At 38.9% G+C, this 13,583-nt stretch overlaps 2 protein-coding genes across 2 annotated transcripts in view; one reads left to right on the forward strand and one right to left on the reverse strand.

The window, feature by feature from the left end:
* Positions 1-13,583, reverse strand: part of RSPH14 (radial spoke head 14 homolog) — a 94,917-nt gene that overhangs the window by 10,978 nt on the left and 70,356 nt on the right. The window lies entirely within an intron of this gene.
* The window catches only part of GNAZ (G protein subunit alpha z), a 71,981-nt gene continuing 60,068 nt past the window's right edge, over positions 1,671-13,583 (forward strand). Inside the window, exons 1-2 of the mRNA XM_056323574.1 lie at positions 1,671-8,364; positions 8,783-9,002. The gene's annotated coding sequence lies outside the window, so the exon portion shown is untranslated. The remainder of the gene's footprint in view (positions 8,365-8,782; positions 9,003-13,583) is intronic.

Genomic DNA, 13,583 nt, shown 5'->3' on the forward strand with positions numbered 1-13,583 from the left:
TTCAGAATTCTAGCTGCTTGCACCTCCCATGTAATGAATATTCTTTACATTTTCTCAATTTGTAACTTAATGTATAGGTGTACTCACGATCATCCTATATACCTAAGTGTGTGAATGCATATGTATAATGTGCATTGAACTGATCTTGCGTGCATATTGGTCACACAAATTAGGAAATTTCTTGGCTTTTGTTTCTCTGACGAAGTACCTCTCCTTTATTCAGAGAATTTTTTTTTTTAAACGTGAAAATTAAAGACTGAAAATAACCCAGAGGTTGTTGGGGGTTTTTTTCTTGTTCTTTTGGATGAAGAAGGAAATGTCATCCTGAAATTTATTAATTTCCTCTACAGGGAAGACTTTGCCAAAATGCATGAAGGAAGGAAAACAATCTGACATATGTACTAGTTGTGCCAAAGTCCTCAGATCAATTACTGTAGAGAAAATTAAAGCCTTGAAACAACTACTTCCAAAAAGCTGAGCCGCTGAGTTGCTACCCCACTTCAGATTTTCCAGGTCAGAATTTGTCCTTTTTTTCTGCTGGTCATCAATGGAGACTTGTAGTTATAAGATGAGACTAAAAGGGACTAGTGTACCCTTAACCATATGGGACTCTGCTGACATTCTGCTTTCACGAGCACTTGTTGTGACATACAGCATTCACAGAAAACAGCGAATTTAACGTGCATAACACAAAGAATACGTTCAAAAAAGAACCTGGGCCAGCACATTTGCAAACATTAACTTAAGTATTGGATTTTATACTTTATACCAAGCATGTACATTTAGAGAGCAGAAAATATTAACAATTACTATAGCAAGTTTCAGTCACAGAGAAATTGATACTGTAAGGTGAACACGTTACCAGTTTGACAAAAGTTCATGTGATTATTACTGACATTGTAGTAAATTGTAAAGATTCCTATGGAGAAAGAAGGTGTGCTCTGTCACAGAGGCTTCTTGTAAAGATGTGTGAGAGACAGCTCACTTCCTACAGAGATTATTGTCTAGATGGATGGGGCAAAAGGGTTGGATGGGAAGGAAAGAGGCAAAATATTGTGTGAAGTAATTCTTCAGGTCAGCTGAACAGTTGAGAAATCATTAAGAGCCAGTTCACCACCACATCCCCAGGTGCTGTTGCTCTCAGCTGGTGGCCGTAGTGGCAAGACTACCATGCTCAGAAGGGAAGGCTGAGGCTGTTAACCCTCCTGCCCCCTGCACACCCATGGCCTCTGCCCTGCTTTCACAGGAGAGAGGAATAGAGAGGTGGGCCAGACTGGAGGCTCGGTGGGATGAGGGAAGCTTCCTCTGTGGGAAGCCGTATGAGAGCAGACAGCTTCCTCAGAGGCATGGATATGTCTTGCTCTTATATTACTATGGTGTCTAAAAATGCCTGACCATTTGGAGAGATAGCCTTCAGGGGACTATGGCAATATTTTACACTAATAAAAAGTTTGAAACCTGTAAGTTAAACTGCCTTACAAGCCCTTAATGTGAAAGAAATGTATAATTGCAAATTTTCAGTTTTCAGAACTGCTGGAAGAACAGATATATTTTTTTTTTTTTTTTTTTGAGTAGAAGGCCAAAAAATTAAAGCAACGTGAAGCAAATTCAAGAAATAGTTTGTTAAATATCTTAATTTTCTATATCTGGAAGCTCTATCTGTGGAAATGAATCCTGTATTACATAATGGCATTACATAGCAAAATGGCTATTATAACATTTTGGCTAGCTTTAACATTTACTTTTTGCAATTAGTGAATTAACCTCACACGTGCTCAGACATAAAAGAGCAGTCATTTCTTCACTTTTGTTCCTTTGAAGAAATATATAATTGAGATGGTGAAATCTGAACTTCTATAGTATAACAGAACTACAATCAATCAGAAAGAGATTTATATGAAAGAGAAAGTTTCCTGTATAGATTTGATTATAGACCTGTCAAACAATAAATAAAAATGAAAGGCTTAAAGGAACAAAATATCTAGAATCAATTATGTGTCAGATACCGAGGAATTTAATCTTTAAAATTAGCATAAACTTGCTTTGAATATATGAATCATTGCACAGACAGAATGGAACAGACTGCAAATAGTGGTAGAAGACAACAGGGGGAGGTTAAAGGGAACATTAATTCATTAATTAATTGTATGAGCACTTCCTTTTGGTGGGAGATTTATTTTTCTTGCTACTTTAAAAAGTGACCTAATAGAAATTTCAAAGAGGAAGAAACTGGAGAAATTGTAGTGTTGACAAATCCACTACTCACGCTTGCTGGTCTAGTATGCTGGCAAAGCTGCAGTAAGTCAATTTTATCCTACCAGTTCACACAGCTTACACTGGTGCCAGGACGAGCACAACTGAATGGTCAGAACTGATAAAACCTCTAGGAAAAGAAGAATACAGTACTATAGGCGGGTGAAATCCTTCTCTGCTTCAGATGGTCTGGCTTGGCAATTTTGTTTGAAATGAGATTAGAAGAAACACATCTTGATTAGAACCACAGGCCCAGATGGCTGCACAACATGAGTGGAGCTGCACAGAAAGGCAGACCGATTCTCCACTTTCCACTCAGACCTGCTACTTTGCAGATTCCACGTTCTCCATAGGAAGCCATGTTCTTAAATAAAAGTACTTATACTACCAAATGAAAATTGCATTCCGATCTGAAAGAGGCTCTCCAATAGTGCTTTCCAGTATGTTTTAGCCTATATTTTATTTCTAGCAGTGGAAAGTTCCTAAATCTTCATTGAATACAAGACTGCAAAGTTGTGGGCTGCTCTGAGGATGATTTTTGAAGTGCCTCCCCAATAAGTGTTACTCCTGGGTTGACAGCCTTATTCCTCCAGTAAGCTGTAAAGCACAGATGCTGCCTGAAAGGAGTCTATTGCAAATAGGCATAGGTCTTAACAGCATACATATTTTCTGATTAGAGGTGCATTCCTGAATAAATGAAGGTGTTCTTGCGAAAAGACCTGTTGTATCATTTATTTGGAAAACACCTAGTGCAGTAGGACCTAAGGCACGGCAACAGTGAAATAAAACTGTTACTTAACCTAAATATTAGACTAAAATATTAGGTCTAGCTTCTGTAAACATGCCAGATTAAACATTGGTATTTCAACAGTGCTACTAATGTGCTTATCTTTAAGAACATTATATACAGAGTATTCAAAAACATTGTTAAACAGAAACGAAGAAACATATTTGCAACAATTCTAACAGATACCAGAAACTATTTAATCAGCTGATAGAAATTACTGCCGTTTGAAGATGCTTTTAAAAATAACATTGTTATAAGTAAGTCTGAAAACTACGTTAATTGAAAAATCTGATAAAGTGTTTATCAATTTAATCAGTACATTTGTTAGGCAAAGTTAGCATAATGTACTTTGCCCATTTTGTTGATTCCATCACCCAGTTAGTAAGACAGTGATTCAGATGGCTAAATGTAGGTTTCTAATGTCATTTTAGTATCTCAGGTGTGCTTGGGGCTGTCAGGTATGATTTACAGGACACTTGGACATTTCTAGGGTGCAGCTGGAGGCCAGATGGGGTACCCTTGGAAGCTGAAAAAGGTCTTAAAGACTTTTTTTGTCTTAAAGACTTTTTGTCTGGAGGCTGAATTGCTTCCTAAGTCACTTCCATTTGTTATTTGATCTTGTGCATGCCATTGACAGAGCAAAAACTTTAAAAAAAGAGGAGTGGTAGATCACGACCAGCAGTCACATTTATGTAGTTTTCTATTAGTTTATCACTAATGTAGTCACAGACCACACAGTATGATTTTTCAGCCCTCTGTCTAAAAATGCTTCACAAAAGAGGCAGTGATCAGTTACAATGGCTAAAGCTACCACTTTGTATACCTATTTTTTACTTCATAAATGATGACTAGTTGGTAGATGTATGTATGTAGTTTACATTACGTAGATACAAAATTAGCCGCAGGCCTGACATGGAATGGGTGTACAATTATCTGAACTAATTACTTAGACCTGACCTTAGTATTCCAATTTTTTACAGAACTGCTCTGGCATCTAAAGCCCCCATAATAAAACTACCTGAATGTCCCCAGCTTGTCTTCCATAGCTTCCCAGAATTACCTTTGTGTCCTCAAACAAACTTTTCAGTCTTTTTTTTTAAACTATTGATTTCTTATTCCTGTTAATTAGACACTACAGGGTAATAAAAGGGACAAATAATAGTGCCTGCTGAAACTGTAGCTGTATCTCATGGTTCTTACATGAAGCAGAATTATCATGCGTAAAGGATACAAGGAAATGTGAAATCTTATTATAACATCTTTTTCTCAGTACCTGTTAAAAATATTTATAATTCTTTTGAGGCCCCAATTTGATACTTCTTCGGCTGGCAAGAACATCAATAACAAAACCAAAAAATACTTAAAATAAATACATTTCTTCTTTTTGTTTGTTTGTTACTGCAAAAATTAAACAAAACCTAAATGCCTACCTGTATCCTCAAGTGGGAGAGACCTACTTTCAGCTCACTGCTTCAATGAATATTTAATCCTTCTTGCAAAGTGGAAAACCTTCAAACAAGAAGACTGTAGGAGGGAAGAGGGCATCCCAAGAGTAACCAATAGCCGCTGTTGCTCAGACCACTTTACTAGGAGATCTGAAGCTGATACTTTTTGTTTTTAACTTGGATTTCAAAAATTTCCTGGGTCTGTTCAATTGCATCTCCTTGGGTATAATTCCAAAAGAATCTGTGTATTTTGATCTCAAGTGATTTTGTCAGTTGTTCACACTTCATAGGTCTTTTGCTGTATGCTTTACTAAATGATCCCTGCTTTCATTTTGGGTTATGAGCGGGGTTTTGTTTTGTTTTGTTTTCCCCATTCCTTTGCCCTTAATATTGAAGAATGAGGAAAGAATACTTTAATTCTCCTTTTTAAAATTTTTTTTTAATAATAATGTGGTCCTGAAGCATGGGTCTTTTACAAAGAACTACATCCCTTTATCTTATTTCATGGTATCTCTGTAGCTTTCTTCCCATGGGAACTCTGAAGGAGCTGGGGTCTGTGTATTGATCACAAAGCTTAGGATAAATGAGGACTGCTACATAAAATTAACTGCACGGGAAAGACACTGTATCTTCCAGAGCTCCAGACGTGCTTCCAAACAGCACCAGCTGCTGGATTTAATGCTTGTTTTTCTAAACTTGGCTTCAATGGCAACTGCTGATTCAGCAGCTGAGCCAATGACTGTGAGCTGCAAATATGGTACGTACATAATAAAACTGGGAAGGAAGGTATGTAAGGCATTTAATGTTTTTAGGGTGTGATTGTTTTTTTCCTTTTAAAAATTTTTGTCTTTTTAAAAACTAGAGAAGGAGTCCTCTTTGGTTGATTGTGGTATTAGCTGTAACTCATTATCTGGGTTATTCTCAAATAACTCCCATGATTTGACCTCATAGGAGGTCATAGGAAGAGTAAACAGTTGATATTAAGTGAACCCTCAGTTACTTGAAGGATGTGAGAAGAAGATAAAAGGGTGAAATTCTGGTAGAAAGTGGATTTTCATCCTAAACGATAAAGCCAAATGAGGCTAGGCTGATACCACCTGCTAGAAGGTGCATTCATGACTTTTTTCCCCACCATCTCACAGTCATTGGTACAAAGCAACAATATGCCAGATAGTTATAAATATAGGATCCCAGTCATCTGTACTTGATGCTATTTTAAACTCTTCCATGTGAGAAAAATGGTTAAAAATAAAAATACAGCCTTTTTGTTCTTCTCTAAATGTTCTGTTCAGTTCTTCATGCTGAGAGAATCACAGGCCCATCTATAAATATCTAACCCAGATCTACAATTGCTTGTTAAAAAGAGGGTGTTTGGTAGAAAATTGAATGAAATACAAAATGCCTTTTATTATATTTTTATTACAGACCAGATGTGGCCTCTCAATTTACCCTCTATCATTTGGAGATGTACATTCAGCAAGAACATTGCATGTGTGCATATAAATATTTTGATGTTGTCGTGGTATAATAAAGGCTAATTGATTAGAAAAACCCCTATGGGATTTTCCACTTAAGAGCACATTTCTGTTTTAGCTCTATTGTCTTCAAGCTAAACATGTATGAATGCATCTATTTTGATTGATCCCAAACAGAAAGCAACAGTAAACAGGCAAGCATTTGGCTTTTGGTCAATGAATAGCACTGGCAAGTTGAGTGAAACTCGGGCAGTTAAGGGTTTCAGTAAGCTGCATATTAGATGTTACACCTCAACAGGCAAATGCTCCTTCCTTCAAATGAAAACCTGCTCTGATATGGGAAAAAATGGTGACCTGCCTGACATGGAAAAGGGAGCAGTTACATCATCACAGTTCTCCCAAACTACTGTTTACTATTTCCAGGCAAAAAAAGTAATACAAACTATTCACTTTCAGTATGTATTTGTGTGTTTTCAATCTATGCATATACAAAGAAAAACGTTTCGAGTACTGAGCTAAAGAACCGTTTTTATATGCCATTTGACTTTGGCATTTAATCACCTGTATATGCTATTTTGAGACTTATTTCTCTTTAAATTCCTGTGGGAGCTCAGCTACATGTAGTGCAATCAATGCATGCTGAAAGACCCTAATTGAGAATTTCTGGATGCAGGACAAGTTGAGACTGAAGAAAACTGCTGATTTATTTTCAGATCTGTTGGGTTTTAACTCTGCCATTAATCAACAGCAAGCTCCCATACTGTGGTGTTGAAATAATAACACCTAAACTTCTCAGAGTAAGACCTGTTCCATTACTCACGTACTGCATGTTTGTAATACTTTCACTGACAAAATTTGATTTACAGTTAGGTGCCTCCTCAAAACTGCAAGAAAGAAAGCATTTTGGTATATCAATTGAAAATACCTAGAAGTGATGACACCTGCATAGACCATGTGAATGATGATCTTCCTACCCAGGCTGATGGTAGTTGATGCTGTTATTTCTGCCAAAGTCGGTTAATGTGTGGAAGATGTTTTTTCTCACATGTGAAGTACTATACTAAAGATACATGTAATGTGACAGTTTCTATAGTAACTACTTGTTCTTTATGGAATAGCAGATCAAACCTGTACACCTTGTTATTGTTCTTTTATCCTATTATCTAGACTACTCAGTTACCACAGATACAATTCTTTATTCTATTCTCTTCCCAATATATCAGGGATTTATGCAATTGCAAGTAAAGATTACATTTGAAAAACAAAACACTATTGGAATTTTAACATTGACCACTATCTGATCATATAAATGCACCAAAGGACATATGTGCATATATATTGAAAGCTAAAATTTCGAAGCAAAACTGTAGCGATTATCTTTTTTAGTAAAGCAGGGGAAATTTGTGATCTGAATATTATCATGTTGCTGGGAGAACAATGCAAGTTATGTATATGGCATTTCTTTTTTAAGTGCTAGGAGTTTACCAGAACAACTTTGCCAGTCTAGATGTACTGGCAAACTGTTCTAGTGTGACCAAGACCTAAGATTCATTACGTACAGGCAAAATTTCCCTCACGTTATACTGATTCATGGCCGTTATTTCTGTGCAAGAAAAAGAATGTGGCTACATTGCGTTATTATATATTTCATTATTATAACTCATTGATGCCACAGTTCTACTGATAATATCAGTACTCAAAGTGGTATTATTTACAGGGATCAGACGCTTTTTGCACTGTACTGTGTCAGCCTTACTGTGGGGGAAAAAGCCTGCATTCCACCTATGTCTGAAAGTCTATTGCTATCTCCAGCAGAAGTGTATCAGTAACAAATTATGTTTATAAAATTAGCAGTGTAGGGAGAAATCATAGCTATTTGATCAGGGCTGCAGGTTCAACAATGCAGCTAGTATTGTAGCATGGCCAAAAGGAAAAAGACACTAGAAAATATGTAAACTATAAATAGGGTAAATCCATCAGTGAGAGAAAAAGAAAGCAATACTCATCATTACTTTTAAAAAGCTGTAGTAAATTATACACACACAAATGCAACAGACAGGAGAAGAGAAAGGCAGAAAGGGAAAAACAGAAGAAAATATATGCACAGTACCGAGAGCAACTGAGTGATGAAACAAGTGGAATGCAAGCAGTAGATAAATTCCATGTAACCAAACCGCTTTTTCTCTCTTTACCCTTGACTGCATCATTCTAACATGTATGTGACTTGTTCCCTCTACTTATCACTCCCCTAAAACATGCACTGCGAAATTCATCACGGAAATCATAATCCTGACAGAGCCACGAGCTGCACTACCGCAGAAAACATGGAACGGCCAACCAAATCCAGGAAGACACCCGCGTTTGTGCAGCCGGGCAAAGCCTGTAGCAGGAGGAAACGGCACACGTATGTGCATGCACATTATGTAATGCGTGAGTGCAACCCAGCGTACGAGGCGAGGCCAAAACCCACCAGCCCCCTCGGCAGCGCTCGCTCCTTGCGCGCCGCGGAGTTCCGCGGGCGCGGGGCGGGGGGGCTGCAGGGCCTGGCCGCCCCCCGGGCGGGACCCGCCGCCGGCCCCGGGAGCCGCCCGCCGGCCGCGCCACCGCCTCCCCGCCCGCGGTACCCCCCCGCCGTTGGCTTGGAAACGGGCTGGCAGGCTCCGGCTCCTCCTCCAGAGCCAGCCCCGCGCTCCCCCTGCCCGGCTGCCCGGCCGCCCGGCCAGACCGCGGAGCACCTCCCAGCCTCCCGCGGGGGGCCACCGGCCAAGTGTGCCCATCAGCGCCCTTAAGAAATCCCGGTTCGGTAAAATTTTCTGTTCTAGGGAGCAAATGGGAGAGGGCAGGTTTTTCCTGCTGCTCGGGCTGTGGTGCTAGTGCCTGCAGCGGTGGTGTGTCTGCTCGCTGCAAACCATAGATGCTGACGAGAAAAAAGGGCCAAAGCGGAGAGGAGAAGCGTCAGTGGATGCGAGCGGCTGTACTGATGGATTGAGGAGGTGGAGGCTGCCTGCCTGCCTGCCTGCCTGCCTGCCTGGTGCTGAAGAGGTGAGTGAAATATTCTGCATTTCTTTCTCTCTCAAATCAGTTAGCGATGAACGTTTCCCTCTCCATCTATTTCCAAAATAAAAAGGGACTTCTACCGCAAGAAGGAAAAGCTGTCATTTTGAAACAGTAAGCAGTGCTTTTGCTGGGTGGAAGAAAAGATGAATGTCACTGCGAGGTAGAAATATTTTGCTCTGTGTAGAGAAAAAATAGTAAGGGGAGGCAGACTGCTGATCCAGTGAAAACGACCTTCTCAAGGGATACTGGCCTTCCATCAGCTGCTGCTTCAGCTCTATCCCCTTTTCATGAAATTAAGTCATCTCCCTTTCCTAACCTGGACTGTAACCCATTAATATCCAATACCTGAGCCTTACTAAGGTCCTTTGCATTCTCTTAATGATTCAGAAAGATAATCCATTAGATTCCGCCTGTTGGGAGAAGAACCTCCACGCTATGTAGCACCTCCTCCCAGGGAAATGCAGGCTGGCTAACGTTCCATCAGAAAAGACTCCTAGCTGCCGGATTTCTGTAATAAATCCTCCCTGTAACAGTCACATCTGCTCGTTCTAAGGATGTGTGGCTCTGCGGAGCTTGGATGCTCTACCTCATCGTGTGTGCCCATGCGTGTGAAGGAATGAGGAGGTTTTGTTAAATTAATCTGCACCTGTGGACAGCTCCGATCTGCAATTGTGAACCACAAGTTTTTTAGTATCTTTGTATTTGCATTTTGGGTGAGTGATTCATACACCAAAACCCCAACCCTTCAGTGTTAGCTGAGAGGGCTACAGATAAAATATTTGTCAGTTTAATTTCTGGTAATAGTACTGATCTGATCTGGTTTTGGCTGTTTCACTGTAGAAGCTGTTTAACGTGTGTTCTTGCGGTATTTATTCTGGAAGCTACTGACCTATCTTGACAACATTTTCCCGTGCAAGAGCTGAGAAAAATCCACTAGTTTTCCCTTCAGCTTTCTTTATATACATTTACTGATACTCTTACGCCCACAGTTTGATTTTTATTTTGGCTTGGTATTTCGCGCCATTGTGGGTGACACCCTTCCTGTGGCCGTCAAAATTTCATCTACAAAGGTTGTTACAACAGCAGGTCTGATAGAAAAATACAGTGATGTGAACATCTACTTGTGGCTCACGAAGGAGTAAATATGAGTGTGTATTTTGTATTTCCTTAGAGGAAATTGTGTATGACTTTATGGATATAAATAGCTGAAGTCTGAGCTGATGGCTTAGGTGCTGTTACAGGCAGAACGAGTTGCTTTTCTTCAACAAGGCACATATTTGCTAGCTGAAGAGATACAGCTCTGCAGAACAGAAAGCTTTTTGCCAGTAACTTGGCTGTCTCCATCAAATCATTTGGTTGGAAGCTATCAGGCAAAAAGCAAAGATCCCTGCCCTTGCATAGAGGACGTTATTACAGGATAGGCCTGTGTAAGTTCCAGTCTTCAAGAAGTCAGTGATGGGTGCAATCAAAAGAAAGTGTCTTAGTTATATGGCATCTTTAGGAGAAAATCTCATGATACCTCCCATTACCAAAGCACTGATTACATTTTCAAAGAAGAATCCCACTACTGTGTTTAGATGCATGCTTATAAGGAAAGAAAAACAGATAAATGCTGTGTAAGGCCATGGAGATTTCATTCTGAACAGTGGACCTTACAGGGATGAATAAACTCTGTGCTACACAAAGAATGCTACACCTCCATCTGAGGATTATGTGCTTGTCATTTCATTGACCACCGGTGAACACAGCTGAATGACTCTTCTGGAGGTATTACCCTAAATTTAGTAAGCCTCCAGTACAGCTCGGTGTTTCAACTACAGGCCTTGGCTTTGAATTTAACTATGATAATCTGAAAATAACCAGCCAGGACTGAAGTGAAAGTGGTCTGGTTGTCTCAGTTTAGGTTACATGTTGATGGAATAAGGTACATTACATTTTAAGAAACCTAGATAGAATCAGAAAACAGAAATTTGTCCCTCCTTCTTAAGGAAACTACCTGCTAAGCAGTGGGGAAGGGGATAAGTAGAGGGATAAGGATAACTGAAAATTCAATAGACAATACAAGCTTAAATCCTTAAATGGTGAAGTCAGCTCTCCCTCTCCAGCTTAAGTAGATAAGGATTTTGACAGCAGATAGAGTCTTGGTTGATATGCAGTGGTGAGGCAATACAAGGGGAATGATGTATTTTTCTCTCTCCCCTTCCCTGAGTTAAAGAAAAATGCTCTCGATTCCTTTGGGTTAAACCACAGTAATTCCACTTATTTTGGAAGAGATTCTCCAGATTTATGTAACTGAAAATGAGACTTGAACCTGACTATTTCTGTGTAAAGTTTTGGTCCTGCTTTCACAGGAGTCACTGGAAGTTTTGTCACTAATTTCAGTGGGAGGGAGCCCAAGCTCAGTACAAGCATGCATAGTTTCACTGATCAGGTTCTCCCATGCCCTCTAGGAACAACAGTGTTGAACAGTTTTATAGCTGGTTTCACTGAGGTCACAGTCTCAATGAGAAATTCAGTAACCCTCTACTTGCATCACAAACTCTTAACTTTTAAATTGTCAGTGGCTTTAATCATATTCTTTTTACAGAGAAAATTGTAATGATATTCCCACAGATTTGATGTTTGACATTGATGTTACCCACCTTCAGCAGTAACAGCTTACTACACAAGCAATTAACCGTTTTGTCCAAGAGAACTTTTAAACTGAAGCCCTTCAAAATACTGGCATACTTAGATGTATTATTTATACTTGGTGAAAAAACCTGTCTTATTTTTATTAAAAAAGAAGGTTGTTTTGTTCATTGTGATCCCCGAAGTATCCAGAATAAATCTACATCCATTAATAGTTACAACAGGTTTCCTTCAGTCTACTTGACAGCAGAATTTGACTTATACTTTGTATGTTATATTCAAAGTTCACATTTTTATTAAACTTTCCAGAATCCCAGAGTGGTGATTAAGAAGCCCAAATTTCAACTACCATATTGACAAAAGAATAATCACAGTAGATTAAAAACTAGACTGATCCAAAACAATGAAAATTGATTCTCTTCTCAAAGCCTTCGTGCAATTTAAGGTATGTGGAATATACAACATGATAGAGAAGGGCTAAATTCAGCTTTTATTTATTCTGTTAGTAAATCTAGGGTTGGTACATACTAACAATTTAAGTTCTTTTAGCTTTATGCAAGTGTAATCAAGCACAGAATTTAACCTTTGAAATGAAAGCTACAGAGAAAATACTCTCAGCTGTTGCTTTTCACTTACACTGAAGAGCATTGGTGAAATAGGATGAAAGGAACAGATGATTGATCTGGGCCATAATTTTTGTGTTACCTAGAATTCAAACAGTTGTTACTATTAAAACATTTAAAATCACACCTATCAAAACACGTGACAAATTTTCAGAAGAAAACAGCTTTCCAGGTGTTTTTTTACTTCAGTAGCTCAGAGCATTACCTATGGTTCAGCAGAAAACTCAGCTCTCCGCAGAATCCCATTTTATTATTTAGCATTGGACATCCAATGTATTGTTAGAGGACACAGTTTTACCCAACAAATCCTATTTTCCTCTGCCCTTGTTTTCTTTTTAAGCCCCTTATACCAGAGGGCTGTTTCTCCTCTGGATTGCTAAGTCATCACGTCAAAAAGACAAGTGTGATAACATTTCCAGACAATTCTGTGTTACAGAAACAGCCTGTGAAATAACCAGTGATCATGTCAGCCAACAGAAGAACATAAAGAGGCAAATCTGGGAAACTGAAGTCAAATTCTAAGTATTCATTTTGCCCACATACATGAATGATAATGACCAGAAAGCAAATAATAATTTCTTAGGAACTACAACTTGTTAATCTGGTATTTTTAAAGTAGATTTTTTTAGAAGTAATATTTAACAGATTTATTAAATAGTAAATAGACTTGGCAGTTGGGAGGAATTATTCTCATCACTTTTTGTTTCCTATGACACGGACATTTATATATGGTGTCGTTGTTAAGGCTTCTCTTATATTTGGTGCAGAGAAAAAGAGATTCCTACAATGCAATTACTCAGACTAAGTTTTTGACCGCTATCTTAGTCTGAGATGAACTGACCTCTGGAAATGACTATGTCTCTCCATTGCCTACAAAGGAAGCACTGAGTGACTAGCTCAGAAGTAGCCACCTACATGCATATGCTAAATCTGAACAGATAAATTCCACTCTTACTGTCTAGATTGTAAAGTTTAACCAGTTTTAACTAGTTAATCATGAGGATATTTTCATGGTTCGCCATAAATATTTGTAAGTAATAATACAGTTGCTAATCCCCACCTACCAACCCTGTTTTCTTTGATAGTAACTAGGCTAGCAGATTGGTTTCTTCCTCTAACAGTATCTTAACAATGCTATTGTATTGTGGAGGAAAGACTTCAGTAAAACAGTACAAGTAATCCACATAGTTTACCCAGTTTTCCCTAGTACTCCAGGCAGTATGCTAGCATACATTCCCAGTGTGTTTCTACCCTTGTTTGGTGTGCCTGCTTCCTGTATTTTCAAACCTTATTGAGACAATGCGGAATAACC

This window comes from Falco biarmicus, chromosome 1, assembly GCF_023638135.1.
Source record: "Falco biarmicus isolate bFalBia1 chromosome 1, bFalBia1.pri, whole genome shotgun sequence".
In the NCBI taxonomy this organism is placed as follows: domain Eukaryota; kingdom Metazoa; phylum Chordata; class Aves; order Falconiformes; family Falconidae; genus Falco; species Falco biarmicus.